Genomic DNA, 14,954 nt, shown 5'->3' with positions numbered 1-14,954 from the left:
CCTATTCTCTAGAACAATGTGATTATATACTTAGGTTTGAAACCCAAGCCCAACACAGACTCGGGCCCATAAATCAGGCCCACGTATCTCAAATCCAATCCAGCGAATTTTAAATAAATAAATAAATTAATGAATTAATAAATAATTACGTATTTTAAATACGGGCGTTACACGCCATATAGACTATCTCAAATAAACAGGATCACTAATCTTTCTTAAAAGAGCATAACAAAATTAGTTAAAAAAATGAGGTACTGGAGTGTACATCAAACTATATATTGAAAGTATATTGATAAGGGGGTAAGAGAAATAATCCACTCCCTACTTAAACATCACAGGATGTTTATTTGTTTGATACATAAAAGATACTATCAATATAATAAGAAAAAGGATTACATTGACACTTCAAATAATAGAAAGTAGCTCATTTTCAAGACCAAAACCCCACCCAAAATCACCCACCCTGATTAAGAGGTAAGAAAAACAAAAGAAAAAAATACAAGCTACTAGCTAATACCAGACCAGTTATCAACAAAGTTTGAGAAATCAACAATGAGAATAACCTACTTACATGAACTACTAAACCCTTTATATAAAGCATGAATACGAATCCAGAGTAGAATCCTAGAGAGAACTTAACGATTTGTACAAATACGTTGCAATCTTTAATATAATTAATTTAATTTAGAAATTTAGGTATGCATGCTTACCCGTTGTCAAGTAAGAATACGAAAGCTTAATTGCTGGAAAGATATTAGCATGTTGAAGCCTCCATATCTAACTCCTCTAGTCCCCTTCTTAATAATGTCTTCATTAATTAGCCTTACCAAGTTGTGCCAATTGCTTTCTTTTCCTTGGTCAATACTTAAGAAAATTCCATATTTATGTGGAAGAGTTTAAGGAACAAACAAAACAAAACATGTTAAGTGAGTAGAATTGCAAGTACTTAAGAATCTCAACTATTTTCAATATAGTAGTTACATATATATGCATTATAGCACTAATATCACACATAATTGAAAGCACACAATCCTACCATAAGCACTAATCAAAGCCGAAAACGCATAAACTGTGTTCCCATACCCATCTCTATCTACTGTCTCGGAGACCTTTTAACAATATCATCTCATCTTCACCAGAGGAATGTTTCGCTACCAGTGTTTATAGCCAACAACATTTCATGGCCCTCTGAGCACACCATAATCACCACAATCATAAAATTTACATATAATCAGTAAAACATAGAACATCTATGATTGACAAAATAGTTGCAAACACATCTAAGATTAAATTGCGAACTAATCAGCTCATATCAGCTTTTGATATTTGTGCTAAATGATGTCCTTTTGTCAAGCTCCATAGAAAATAATATTTTCCGTCTACTGCCCTACTTTTGACATTATATTCAATAGGTGACCTAGAAGAAACTCTATCTGGATGAAATTGTAATAGACAAATAGCCATCAACATCAATATGCCACTGGAATTAGTATGAAAATAATGCATAAATAAAAGTGAAATTAAAGTATAAACAAAAAAAATCTTACCTTGAAGTTAATCAGCCACAACACCTAAACTCCTAGTTTGCCTCGATGAGCTTTTTAATCTCAGAACATTCTTGGACACTTATTAAGACCCATACCCCATTAGCAAACTGCAACAGTTACAATTAAGAAGAAAATAAAACTTGTATAATAAATTAAAATAGAATAATTTTTGAATAATTTTGGTTAAATAGAACCCATAATTAGTGGCAATAATTTCACAACCAAAACACATAAGCTTCTTCCCAAACAACCTCTCAACCATTCTAACAATCCAATAACACCAATCCATGAACAAACTAAAAAGTGAAATGTAATTATAATCAACATGTTTTTCGATTGAATTATGAGTTGAAAAGGGAAAATAAATGAAGAGAAATTGGATAGAAGAATCACAAAAACAAAAAAATAACATATACCTAGAGTAGAAGAAAATTTAAGGATTGGGACTGATTATTATCTCAACTTGCGAACCCTAATGGCAGAAATTGGGGAAAGAGAGAAGTGGGAGATGGAGAAGTTGGGTTTTGCTCTAGATCGTACGGGTTTTCCCTTTTTTCTCATCTTTTTTTTTTTTCATGTTTTTTTGAGACTTTTGTCACGGCAGATGTAATTTTGGGAAAATATAAGCCACCGATTTTAAGGAAACGGTGGGGTATACGTGGAATTTTATAGTACCATGGTTTATGTCATTTTATATACAACTGTTTTACGAAAACAGTGGTATTTGTTTGTTCCAAAACTAGAAAAATATTTTGTACCGTGACAAATGACTATAAGCCACTGTTTTTAGACGAACAGTGGTATATACCAATTGACCAACCGTGGCTAATGTGCATTTTTGTAGTAGTGAACACTGGGGTTAAACAAAATTAACACCCACAAAGGGCTTCTTTTACTAGAAACTGAGATAGCTATAAGCATGTCAGCTCAAGGCTAACTATCAATCATAGTAATGCCCCCAAAAGGCTTACTATCAGTCAACCAAATTGGCATCTATGATCATAGTAACGCCCCCAAAAGGCTTACTAATCAGACAACTCAAATAGCATCTATGACAACAATAGAGCCCCCAAAAGGCTAGCTATCAACCAATCAGCTTGACACCTTGTCAAGGATCAAGTTCAAACCACGCACTACGATGTCAGATCACAATCAAGGATGCTCAACAAGAAATAATCATAGTGACGCCCCCAAAAGGCTAGCTATCAACCATAGTAACCCTCCCTCTTGCCCCCCCCCAAAAGGCTAGCTATCAACCATAGTGATGCCCCCAAAAGCTGCCTATCAACCATAGTGATGCCCCCAAAAGGCGTACAAATCAACTTAACACCAACGCCAGGGTTAAGCTTGATTCAACTGTAATTATCACTCAAAGGTTAATTATCAGTCAAATCCAATCCATGGTACCCTCAAAAGGACAACAAATCAACTTAAGGTCTCTAATATGGTTAAGCTTGATTCAACTGTAATTACCACCAAAGGCTAATTATCAGTCAAATCCAATCCACGGTACCTCCAAAAGGACCACAAATCAACTTAAGGCCTCTAATAGGGTTAAGCTTGATTCAACTGTAATTACCACTCAAAGGCTAATTATCAGTCAAATCCAATCTACGAACTATGAGCTACGACATACGATTTATGAACTACGCACTACAATGTAGGACCTACCACGTCAACCCCTAACAAAGATCTAAGCAACAAACGACATCCAGCCTACAAACACAGAAAATTCAATTCGCATCAATCTCCATTTTCAACCAAGTAAGACACGCGGTCTCCATTATTATCTTTCTTTACACCACTATTCTACAAATAGTTAAAGAAATGGAGCTATGTCAGTACCCTCCATTCTCAACCACTCGTGGCAGACCACGTGTCCAAAGTACAAGCAAGTCGTGCATACGACCTAAGGTCAGGTCATTCAAACGATCTAGGAAATGTAACCGCTACAAGCTAGTCAACAACATCATTAATGACAGATCATTACTTCGTAATGGAAATAGTAAAAGCAATCATCAAGACAACGCAAAAGGGGGATCTACGCCTATAAAAGGAGGCGTCTTCTCCATTCTCAAGGGAGAGGCTCACATTTTCTCAATCTCCAACTCAATCACTAAAGATGAACTACGTCTGACGTGATTCCAGTTCATCAGAGAACTGGATGCGTAGGCAGCTCAGAACACCAACCTGAGTTCAGTCAAACATCTTATACAAACCCTACTCTCTGAGATTGTAAGGTCGTGACCAAAATGTACCTCTACAGACGCATCTATAGAAATAGCTTATTTGGCTACACTTTCTAATACTCCACTTTTTCATAAAGTATTCGACTCGATTTAACGATGGATACCCAATATTCGGGAGATCCCTTCCCATAACCCATATGTGTTTCGGTAGGTCAAGTGACAGGCACGTCTGGAAATATATGTACCCATATTTTTCCACCACGACACGCATATCATATCATGGCTTGTCGCCCTGCCTCTATTTGTCTCGATGTGATCCAAGCGGCGAGTGCCTGAATGGCATATCCACTAAAACAAATTTGATTGCCTCGATAAGATATTTCATTCATTCTTCCTCGATGTTGTTTACAAAATCTGGTTCTTTTTGGGTTATTGTGAATGGTTGTTTCTCAATGCCATCTCTACTACAGAACCGGACATGAGAGTTTCTTCTCATCCAGCTCCTCGCGAATCAAACGATTAAACAAATTATGGAATTTTTTGAGATCTAATATGTCACGTATGGATTTTTATATCTTGTTCGTATATAATATAAAATTACAATTTATATTTGTATTCTATAATTAATAAATCTTCATTTTTACTTTTTTTGTATTGAATCGCCGAAAACTTAGCAATTCAATAAGGCTTTTGCGGGAGAATATTTGCTCTTTCAACACCCCTTTCATTCGTAGGGGCCCTATGACCTCTTAGACTAAATGAATTTGGTTCTTGGCTCGTTCAACCATCCTACCCAATGAATCATTAGGATTCATTTTCAAGGGAATCATTCATAGCCACAGGTTATATCATTCAATTCCCATATCTTCTCGATTAATGGCTAGGCTTGAACTCTGAAATGGAGCTCTGAAAAAATTTGTTCCTTAATCAATCTCCTCAATCCTTATTGACTCGACGCTCTTATTTTTTTTATGTGGATTCATCTAATTATGGACGAATACATATTAATGCTTTATTACATTGCCTTTTTTGAGATGGTTCATAGACCATACATATTGGAATCATATATCATTGCTATTAATTTTCTTTCTTTCAATTCTCTCACCCTTCCATCTATCCATATCCCTCTGTTTTTGCTTCACAACATATATATATATATATATATATATATTTGTAAAAAATATTTCAGTTGCTACAATAATATGATCAATACATCATATAGTGACTGGTTCCTTGCATCCAGATAATATGAAGCAATGAGCTGGTTATTAGTTCATACTAGGGGACGGTCCCTTGTTTTTTAATCCTAACCTAACCCTAAATAAATAAAAAACCAACGAGTCACACACTAACACTAAGCATAGCAATTATACAGAGTAAATCAAATTTTTATAAAAGCACCACTTAATTAAAATAACTTCGGGTTAACCACCTAATTAATTTTTCCTACTTAATTAAAATAATTTATCATACATTAATTAGTGCATGTTGCTGGCAAACAACTACTTGATTAATCTTTTAGAATTTTCAAACAACCAAATTATTTGCCTAAAGCTTTCTTTGCATGTCCTGACAAACACATAATTGCTTTTGCACACAGAGATTGAAAAATTAAAACAAACCATTACAATATAAATTCAATTCTAAAAGTTTAAATAAAACTTACTCTGAGTTTATGATTACATGCTTCAAAACCTTCTTTCGATCAGATCTCTTTATCCAAGCGGATCTTCAATTCTCGCACATCCTAATTAAACCCTAACTTAAAAAGTAGATCTAGAAAAAGACCACTTACTATAGCTTAGAAAAAAAGTTGAATAAATTTTTAGGGACACTAAGTTGAGGATAATTAATTGATGAAGGGGGGATAAACAAAGCAAATAATGAAAATGAAAAATTGATTGTTAGACAATAGGTCGGACAATTGTGATGTACTTGGAGCAGCTCGTAGGAGGTTTTTTGCTATGGACGCCAAGAAATCAAGATTAAGTCTGAAATGTTATGATATTTTATCATAATTAACTAGTTTAACATTTACCAATTGATTTCCAAAATGTTTCAAAATCTGTGCACCAAAAATGAACCTTTTTACTTTAAGCAAGATATCTTAAAGATCCCGGGCGCCCAGGTCCAAAATATAGTTTTAATAATGAAAGAATAGGTAGTACAGTTATTTAATTATTTAATAGATACTATTATTCAATGGGGCATACTACCATTCAATGCATACTATATTTATTAATTATAAATCCAGTAACAAGATATTTGGAATCTACGTACCTCTATATATTTTTTTATAAGAGGATAAGAGAAATTAAACATTTACCCATGCTCTTTACTTTAGTTATTTAGAACAGGCTTACCCATAATATATTTTTTCTAAGAGGATAAGAGAAATTAAACATTTACCCATGCTCTTTACTTTAGTTATTTAGTTATATGGCTTTACAGTTAGGGTCAAACTTAGAAATTAAAATGTTGGAAGGAATTCAACGCATACATAAAGACCGGCATTATGGAGACAGACTAGGAAAGATCCCTTAAACCCTAAATCTCCTACTTGAGAGAATCCTCAAAATGTGGGAACGTATATTAAGTTTAGGGAAATAAATAAATATGTAGTTGTAGTTTATCAAGTAAAATCAGGCTCACATTTGGGTTTTCGGTTGGGATCGCATTTGGGCTTTATCTTAGCTTTGAAAAATCCAATGATCTAGTTAGCAAACGTCTTAGAGTACTATTGAGGTTTACATCTCAATTAGTAGAGTACACTATAATTAACCTATACATTTAAATTGGACCAACCTTTTTTCTACCACTAAATATCCTTAATAAAATATTCAAACAAATTATTCAATGCTTTTAAAAAGACTATTTTGTCTTTTCAAAATTTATTACCGTTTATACCCTTAAGGTGAAAGAATGTAGCATAGGGCGTTTGTGTAATTTCAAGTCGAAAACCAAATACACGCACCATATTGAAATGTTTGCGAGGTACGCTTACCATTAATATGGACTTTATTACCATTAATTAATACGACTTAATTACCAATGTTCCATCTCCCCACTCTTTAAACCGAATGAACGAATGCTCCCTCTCTTATATATGACTGATACAAAGACTAAAGCGCTGAAGGTGAAATGACCGGTCAGAATACCCATCAAAGTTTTGAAAATCACAACTAGTAAATCTCCCTGTGGAAAACGTACAAACACCTTTGATGATGACCACAACTACGACTAGAGGTGAGATTGATTTTATAATATTTATTGAAGCGGAAATGGATAAGTTTAATGGGCTTTTCGTTGATAAGAAAGAGCCTTTTTTTTCCTATATTTCCAACATCGGACACACACACACAAATCACACCAACACAAAACTCAATTTCTTTCCTTCACCTAAAAAATTGTTCTCTCAATTTTTTTTCATACACACCAAAAAAAAAGTTTATTATCTTCACCATTGCTGAAAGAATCAGTAACCAATCATTATTCCAACACTAAATCACTTGATCGTGTTGTATCTCTCTATTTTAAGGTAACGAATCTCTGACTTTGTTTTTATATGTTGTTGATTATGTAGTTTGATGTTTGATGATGATCGGTAGTTAGATTGTTTGACAATGTTTTTTTTATTGGTGTATTAGTAAAATTTGATTTGAGTTGTGATGATCAATATGTTTGTTTAGAATTAGTAGTGTTTAATGGTGTGATTGTTAGTTAATAGTTTGTGTGTTTGCATTGGAGTAAAATTAGTTTGGTAGCATTTGATTCTTCTTATTTGTTATTGGAAAATTAGGCTGCATATAGTTTTACATTGAACACGTAGTTGTTGCGGACTTCTAATATGAAATTCCAATTGCCTGTTGAATAATTGGATTTCTTGATCAGTCTTTTATGCGTTTAGGTTTTTTTTTTTTTTTTTTTTTTTTTTTCCCCCCCTGTTAACGCAATGTGATTTTATGTCTTGATTATGATGTTTTGTTGCAGTAGACGTGTAGGGATTCACTGGAATTTGGTGCGGGTGTAATTTGCATGGGGCAAATAATGCCAGAGTTGAGAAGTGGAGTTAGGCATGCTAGATTAAAATCCCATAAACTTGATGATATTCAGCCTTCTGATCAAGCAGAAAATTTAGTCCAACCTACTCAGAACAGAAGAAGGGGTGGTGGTGTTGGAAGAGGAAGGGGTGGCAATGCTACAGCTGTGAGAAGAGGGCCTTCAACAACACCAATTATCCCTGATTGTCTCTCTACTGCCGATATATATTATTAGAAGTAAAGCAAAAAAAAAAAAAAAACTCGGTTTCAAAACGTAATATAGTTCTCCATTAGCTACCATCTTCAGGCCCCAATTGAATCATTTGAAAGTATTGAATTTAACAAATTTCGGTTAATGATACTCACACTTTCTCTTCTCTCCTTCTTGAGAATCAATTTCGATTATTTTTATGTGAGTCTTCTGATTTTTTTTATTTTTTTTATCCCGACCTATATCTTCATTGTTCTCTTCTTATATGTTTCTTTTCTCTTTAGCACATTGTGCCTCTAATTTGTTCTGAAGAATTTCATGCAAATGATGTTTATGAAGGTTAGCGTCTTCATTTCAGAGAGAAAATTTGTTTATTTTTATTTTTGTAGTGGTTGAAGACTTGATTTGAGGTTCTGTAGGTAATTCCAATTAGAATTCTTTTATTTGTTTATGATCATGGTAACACTAAGAAATGTGGGATTAGGTGCATTCTATGTGATTGTAATCATGGCTTTAACAATTTGATGTAATTTTAATTTTTAGGTGGAGGTGGAGGTGGAGAATGGAGGAACAGCTACACTGGGGTGGAGACATGCACAGTCAAGAAAAGTAGAACAGGTAAAATTAGACTAGCATTGAAATTGATTTGGACTACATGCACATTATAAAACATGTATAAGAGACTTGTGATTTCTTTCCCTTTGATTTTTAAACTTTGTTTCTCTAATTCCTTTGTTGTACAGAAAGATATAACAAGGGCACCTCTGATCGAGTTCGTCAAGGGAATATTGAACTAGATACAACTCAAGCTATAGATGTACATAATTACAGGTATATTATATTCTTCTTTCATTCTGATTTTGTTTAGTTTTGGAGATTTTTTTAATTACCTTTTGTTTTTTCGGGGATTGTAGTATATTTGTTGTTACATGGAATATGGGTGGAAAGTCTCCACCAAATTATTTAAACCTTGAAGATTGGCTTCATACTTCACCTCCAACATATATTTATGTTCTAGGGTATGTTTTTTATTATTCAATTTTGTTTTACCATGCAATTTCTTCATCCTTGCAATAAGCACAAGGCTTAAAGAAGTCCTCCTTTTTATAGATTTCAGGAAATTGTTCCTTTGAATGCTGGAAATGTTTTGGGATCAAAAGACAATGCGCCGGCCAGAAAATGGATGGATCTTATTCGAAAAACACTAAACCATCTCCCTGGCGCAAGTGGAGGTGGTGATAAGTGCTCAAAAAGTGCAATTTAACCCTCGATTATACCTCTTGTTCAACCATCTTAGTGGACTAATAGTGCTTGTAAGTCGTGTTTTATGATTCTACCGGTCAAAGAGAGAGTTTTGAAGAATATTAGAGAAAAATGGGTAAAACGGAGCAATTCGGAGCATTAAGGATCACATGGGAAGCCCGTGGACAATCATGGAGAAGGCCAAGGAATTGGAGCTATTAAAGAAGCAACTTTGACCTATTTTAAAGCCTATTTGGAAGCCCAAGGCCAAAGGATTCGTTGCTTGGACCAAAGCCCGCAGAAGAGACAAAATCGGCTAACTGCGTCTGGGACGTATGGATCGAGCGTCCAGACGCATTGATCGCGTCTGAGACACATGAATAGTGCGTCCAGATGCATGGATCGACCCTGTAGCCAATTTCTTCTCAGTTTTGGAGACGAAGTTGGACTCTGAAAGAAGTTTACTTGTATTAGGAAACAAATGACGGTTTGGAATGCTTCTAGAGCTCATTGTAACCTTTATAAATAGAGGACCTAAGTGCCTCATGTAATTTGCCAATTCATTTATACTCTTGTCTCCAGAACTTGAGGCAGAGACAGATGAATAATAAAATATCGGTTTTAACTAGTTGAGTCTTAATAAATTAGTCTTTCTAATCTTATGTTCTTCGACTCTTCTTCTTTTCATTCTTCGTGTTCTTCCTTCTTTATGGAAAGCTAATCTTCTCCTTCAAGGGAGAAGATAAAGTAGGTGCTTAAGGTTCAATGATTCTTCTGGTTCATGGTGTTCTTCAATCAGGTTAGTTCTTTATGTTTTTAGTTATTAGTTCCATTGTCCAGACCAGGGGATGAAAGTATAGATTAAGGTTTTTATTTATTGCAATCGAATATAATGCTAGTTTAGGATTTTATTTATTGCAATTGAATATTTGTTAGTGACATGCTTTTATTTATTGCAATTGAATATAATGCTAGAATAGGGTTTTATTTATTGTAATTGAATATTATACTATTATTATCTACTTTTCTTCTAGTTGTGTAGTGTTTTAGAGTAAATGAAGTATTCCTTGTGTTTGTCTTAGATGGTGATTCATTGAATAGCTGCCCAAACTCACATAAAAGGAAAGAAGATACTAATAACATGAACATAGAAACAACTTTAAGTAGAGTTATTCGTTAACGATGTTTCATCCAAGAGGGCATCGACACTCGCTCGATTGCCTAATTGTAGTCTACTTGTGAGAACAACCATGAAGCAGAAGGTCATAGATCAAAAGTATTGGTAGATTTTAATCTTTTGAATTCCCTCTCTTATAAATTCTCAATATTTAGTTTAGTTTAGTTTAGTTTAGTTTAGTATTAGAATATAAAATATCTACAATCACAGTTTTTAATCCCTCAACCCCTTTTCCAGTCCTGTCCTTCATATAAACATACACTTAAAAGTGGAACGATACCCAACTCGTTCTTTACTTATTGAAGGATAATTAGGTTTTGATACGCTTCTATTTTGTTCAACGACCATCATCTAACTACATCATCCATATACCATCTCATCTACATACAAAAAAAGAGGCGAGGTTAAATGGCGCCGCTGCCGGGGTAAGTTGTTTATGTTTAAGGTTTTCTTTCAAGATTAGAACTTTGGATATTGAGGTAATTTTAGCCGTATCATCCATCCTTTTGAGAAAGAGAGAAGCTTGAAGAACATCTCGAAGACAAGATCTAAGATCTACCATCCAGGTTAGTCGAATCTTCATTCTTTTTATTTCATTTTTAGTATAGTTACATCATAGTTTAGTTTTATTGTTTTATAGTATAATTACATTTAGGACCTTTTCAACAATTGAAGTTGTAAGCCAACACAGCGAAACATCAAACTCTAGTGTTTCTTATCTAAATCTTGACAAACGAACTATCGTCTGTGGGCAGTGGTACTTAAGCAATCCAAGTGATTCACCATAACCCTATAAGAGACAGTTTTAGACAACGGGCGAGATACTAGCTGCAAAGCCCAACCCAGTTGAAGGAAAGTAGTTTTGCATATTAGTATAATTTAGAATAGTTGCATATTAGTTTAATTGCATTCAAGCATAGTAGGATAGTTTTTCATCATCTTCGGATAACAAGAATACTAGACAAGATTGATACAATGGCAGCACGCAATGATGGAGGTGTTGTGGACCTGAATAATTCTGAAGCTATCCCACCCATGCAAGCACAGCAGAGGAAGAAGCTGAGCGATTTCTATTCGCCAATCATTGGAGACCCACCCAGTAGTATTATTTTTCCAGAGACAGAATTTAACCAGTTTGAACTTAGAGCATCAGTAATCTCTATGATTCCAAAGTTCAATGGTTCAGACAATGTTCAGCCATATGTTCACATGAACAAATTTCTATCAGTCCTCAAAACTTTCAAGAACCAGAATATCAGGGATGAGAGTATAAAGATCATTCTATTCCCGCTCTCACTCAAAGGTAAAGCCTCTTAATGGTTAACTGCACAGCCGATCAATTCAATAGACAACTGGAGGAAGTTGAGAACAAAGTTTATAAACAAGTTCTACCTACCCCAGAAGACAGATGTCATGCAGCAAGCCATTAGCAATTTCAAAGGGAAGGTGACTGAAGAATATCATCAAAGCTGGGAGAAATTCAATAATCTGCTAGTCTCATGTCTACATCATGGTTATGATAAGAGCACACTTGCTCATTTTTTCTATCGAGGACTCTCGATGATGAACAAGCAGATGATACAGTCAATGCACAAAGGCAAGTTTACATCGATGGATGGAGAGGAAGCTTACAACCTTCTCGAGAATTTAGTCAAGAAACACAACAATGACCACCACTAGCAATGAGAATGTCGCTAGCATGGAGGGGGAACCAAAGCAATTTGGTTACCAAGCACATGAACAATGAGATCAAGAACTGAAGTCTACATTGGCCAGCCTGGCCACCAGCATTGAAACTCTGAGTAAGAAATTTAACCAGTTCTCTATGAATCCCTCCAAGATCGACAAGTCTCAAGCTAAATCTCTCCCAATCATGCAGCTAGCCAATACTGCAAAATTTGTTCGGACACTTCCCATGCAACTCTAGAATGTCCTGGTTACTATCAACATGCATCAGTTGGAGAGTACAATGTGAACTCATTTCAGAGGCCCAACCAAGGTGGTAATAACTTTCAAGGTAATTATTGGAGACAGAACGTTGGACCTCCAGGTTCTCAAGATCAAAGTTATATTCCACAAACAAGTCAAGCTTCACAGTTGGTCCCTCAACAATAATTATACTCTCAACAGAATTCCAATACAAGTGGAGAGTTAGTGCTTGATCTTAGGAGAAATTATGTCGCACCTGCCAACCTGGAGAATGCTATTACTTTGCTATCACAAAAAAATCAGAAGTTTGAAAGTGTTCTAGAGCTTCTTGTACAGTCTCAGCTCAATCTCTAGCAATCTCAGGCAAGTCAATGTTCTAGAATGGAGTCTCTAGAGGCTAAGTTCGACCAACTCACCACTGCTTTGTCTGTAAAGACACAAGCCATTCAACCTAGCTTATTGGAACCAATATCAAAGAGTGAAGATGTATGCCACATTAGGACAACTTTTAGTACTGATCACCTCCATAATCATGTTATCTCAGTTACTACTCTCAGATCATGATTGAAGATAGATAACAAGGTTGACTTACCTTCTCATGATGACATTGCTAAAGGCATTCTTGCAAGATTTCAAATGAAGTTCGAAAGGAAGTGGGAGAAATCCTTTCAACTCCCATTTGTCAAGACAAGATATGCAAGAATGCCAAAGAGAAAGAAGAGCAGACACATGCTGATGTGTTTGTACCAAAGGCACCTTTTCCTATGTTTTTTGCTCAAAGCAAAAAGGACAAGCAATTTTTAGAGATGAAGGAGGCATTTGAGAAAGATAACATCAATATCCCCTTTCTCAAAGTGATTAAGCAGTTGCCATCATATGCCAAATTCTTGAAGGATGCATGCAACATAAAGAGAAGTACTCATGTTCCAAAGCGAGCGTTTCTAGCTGGACAAACAACATCTATTATCTATCAGCAAGCTCTAGTCAAGCTCAAAGATCCAGGAAGTCCTACAATATCATGCAAGATAGGAGAAAAATTCACGGGTAATGCTCTTTTAGACCTTGGTGCTAGTGTTAATCTCTTTCCATATCATGTGTACCAAGCGTTGGGACTGGATAACATAAAACCTACACAAGTCAAATTGAAGTTAGTTGACCGTTCTACCAAGATTCCCAGAGGAATAGTTGAGGATGTTCTTGTTAAAGTGGCCGATTTCTACTATCCAGTGGATTTCATTGTGATAGACACCCAGGAGGCCTTTAACAAAATTCCAATTATTCTAGGCCGACCTTTCCTCGCTACCGCAAAAGCTTTGATAAATTGTCACAACGGTGAGATGAAGATCAACTTTGGTAAGATGTCGATGGATATAAATATCTTTCACCTGTTGCATAAAGATTGTGATGACGCCAAAGGTGAAGAGGTGTACTTCCTTCATAGCATGATACAAGAATCCTTCCCATTTGAAGATACAATTGAGAGTGCTCAATCTACAGAAAACTGTGATGAACCTGAGAACCCCACCACAGAGGCGTTGCTAGCCATGTTCTTGGAATCTCTACAGAAAATTTAGGATTTAAGTAAGCATAATGGAAAATTGGCAGAGAGAGTATCATACCTTGAGAAGATGAACTCTACATTTCAGGATGAACAACAGACTTCTACCCAGAAAAATCAGTTACTAGAGAATCGGCTTAAAGAAGTTTTGGAAAAACAACAGAATCTAGAAACTGAAATGAGTCTTCTGAAGCAGAAAGTGGACCATATTGATAAGAAGCATTGCACGGTTGAAGCCTCTTCTACACTATCATTGTCTGAATTAGAGAAGTATGTGAACCAGTCTACCACCCACCCTGAGCGTAGTCAGCCAGACATCCATTATCATCACTGTGGTGGTGAAGGGCACATCAGATACTATTATCCTGTTAGAAAGAAAGATTTTCGTCAATCTTCTACACAGAGGAACCACAAGGCCTATCACACAATCATCATACCTGAAATAGTTCAAGGTAGAGAAGCAACTTCACTAGCAATCTTTCCAACATATCAAGGAGTATTTTTGACAAACCACAAGGTGAGACCTCCTCGTCCTCCAACATTCGTCAGATTTGGGTAAGAAAATATGATCTCCTCACTCCAAATTGATAATGCATTATATATAGTCTTAGGGATCTAACTTAAAAAGACCTAACAAAAAAAAAAAAAAAAAATCTTGGTAAAAGGAAATGTTCTTATTTTTTGGATTAATTTTGATATTCGGCATCAATGGTAACATCTTCTCTTTTTCTCATTCATTTCATTTACTTAATTTCTATACATTAAGGACAATGCATATGTTAAGTTGGTGGAGGGTGTACTTGAGAAGTACTTGAGAAATAAATTTCGAAAATTAGTTTTCAAAAACAAAAATATTTTTGTTTCTATATCAGTAGCATGAGAAAAATGAATTTTAATGATAAGTTTGGGATATAGATTCTATACTGCTTAGTGTTGAGTTTGATAGATAGTTGATATTATTGATTTCATTACCGCTTAGACTATTTATTATGCTCGGACATAGTTCTTGTTGATAGAACTATGTGAGTCTTATGATTTTTTTTATTTTTTTATTTTTTTTT

This window comes from Coptis chinensis, chromosome 5 (assembly GCF_015680905.1).
Source record: "Coptis chinensis isolate HL-2020 chromosome 5, ASM1568090v1, whole genome shotgun sequence".
Lineage (NCBI taxonomy): Eukaryota > Viridiplantae > Streptophyta > Magnoliopsida > Ranunculales > Ranunculaceae > Coptis > Coptis chinensis.
This window is presented reverse-complemented; position numbering follows the sequence as displayed.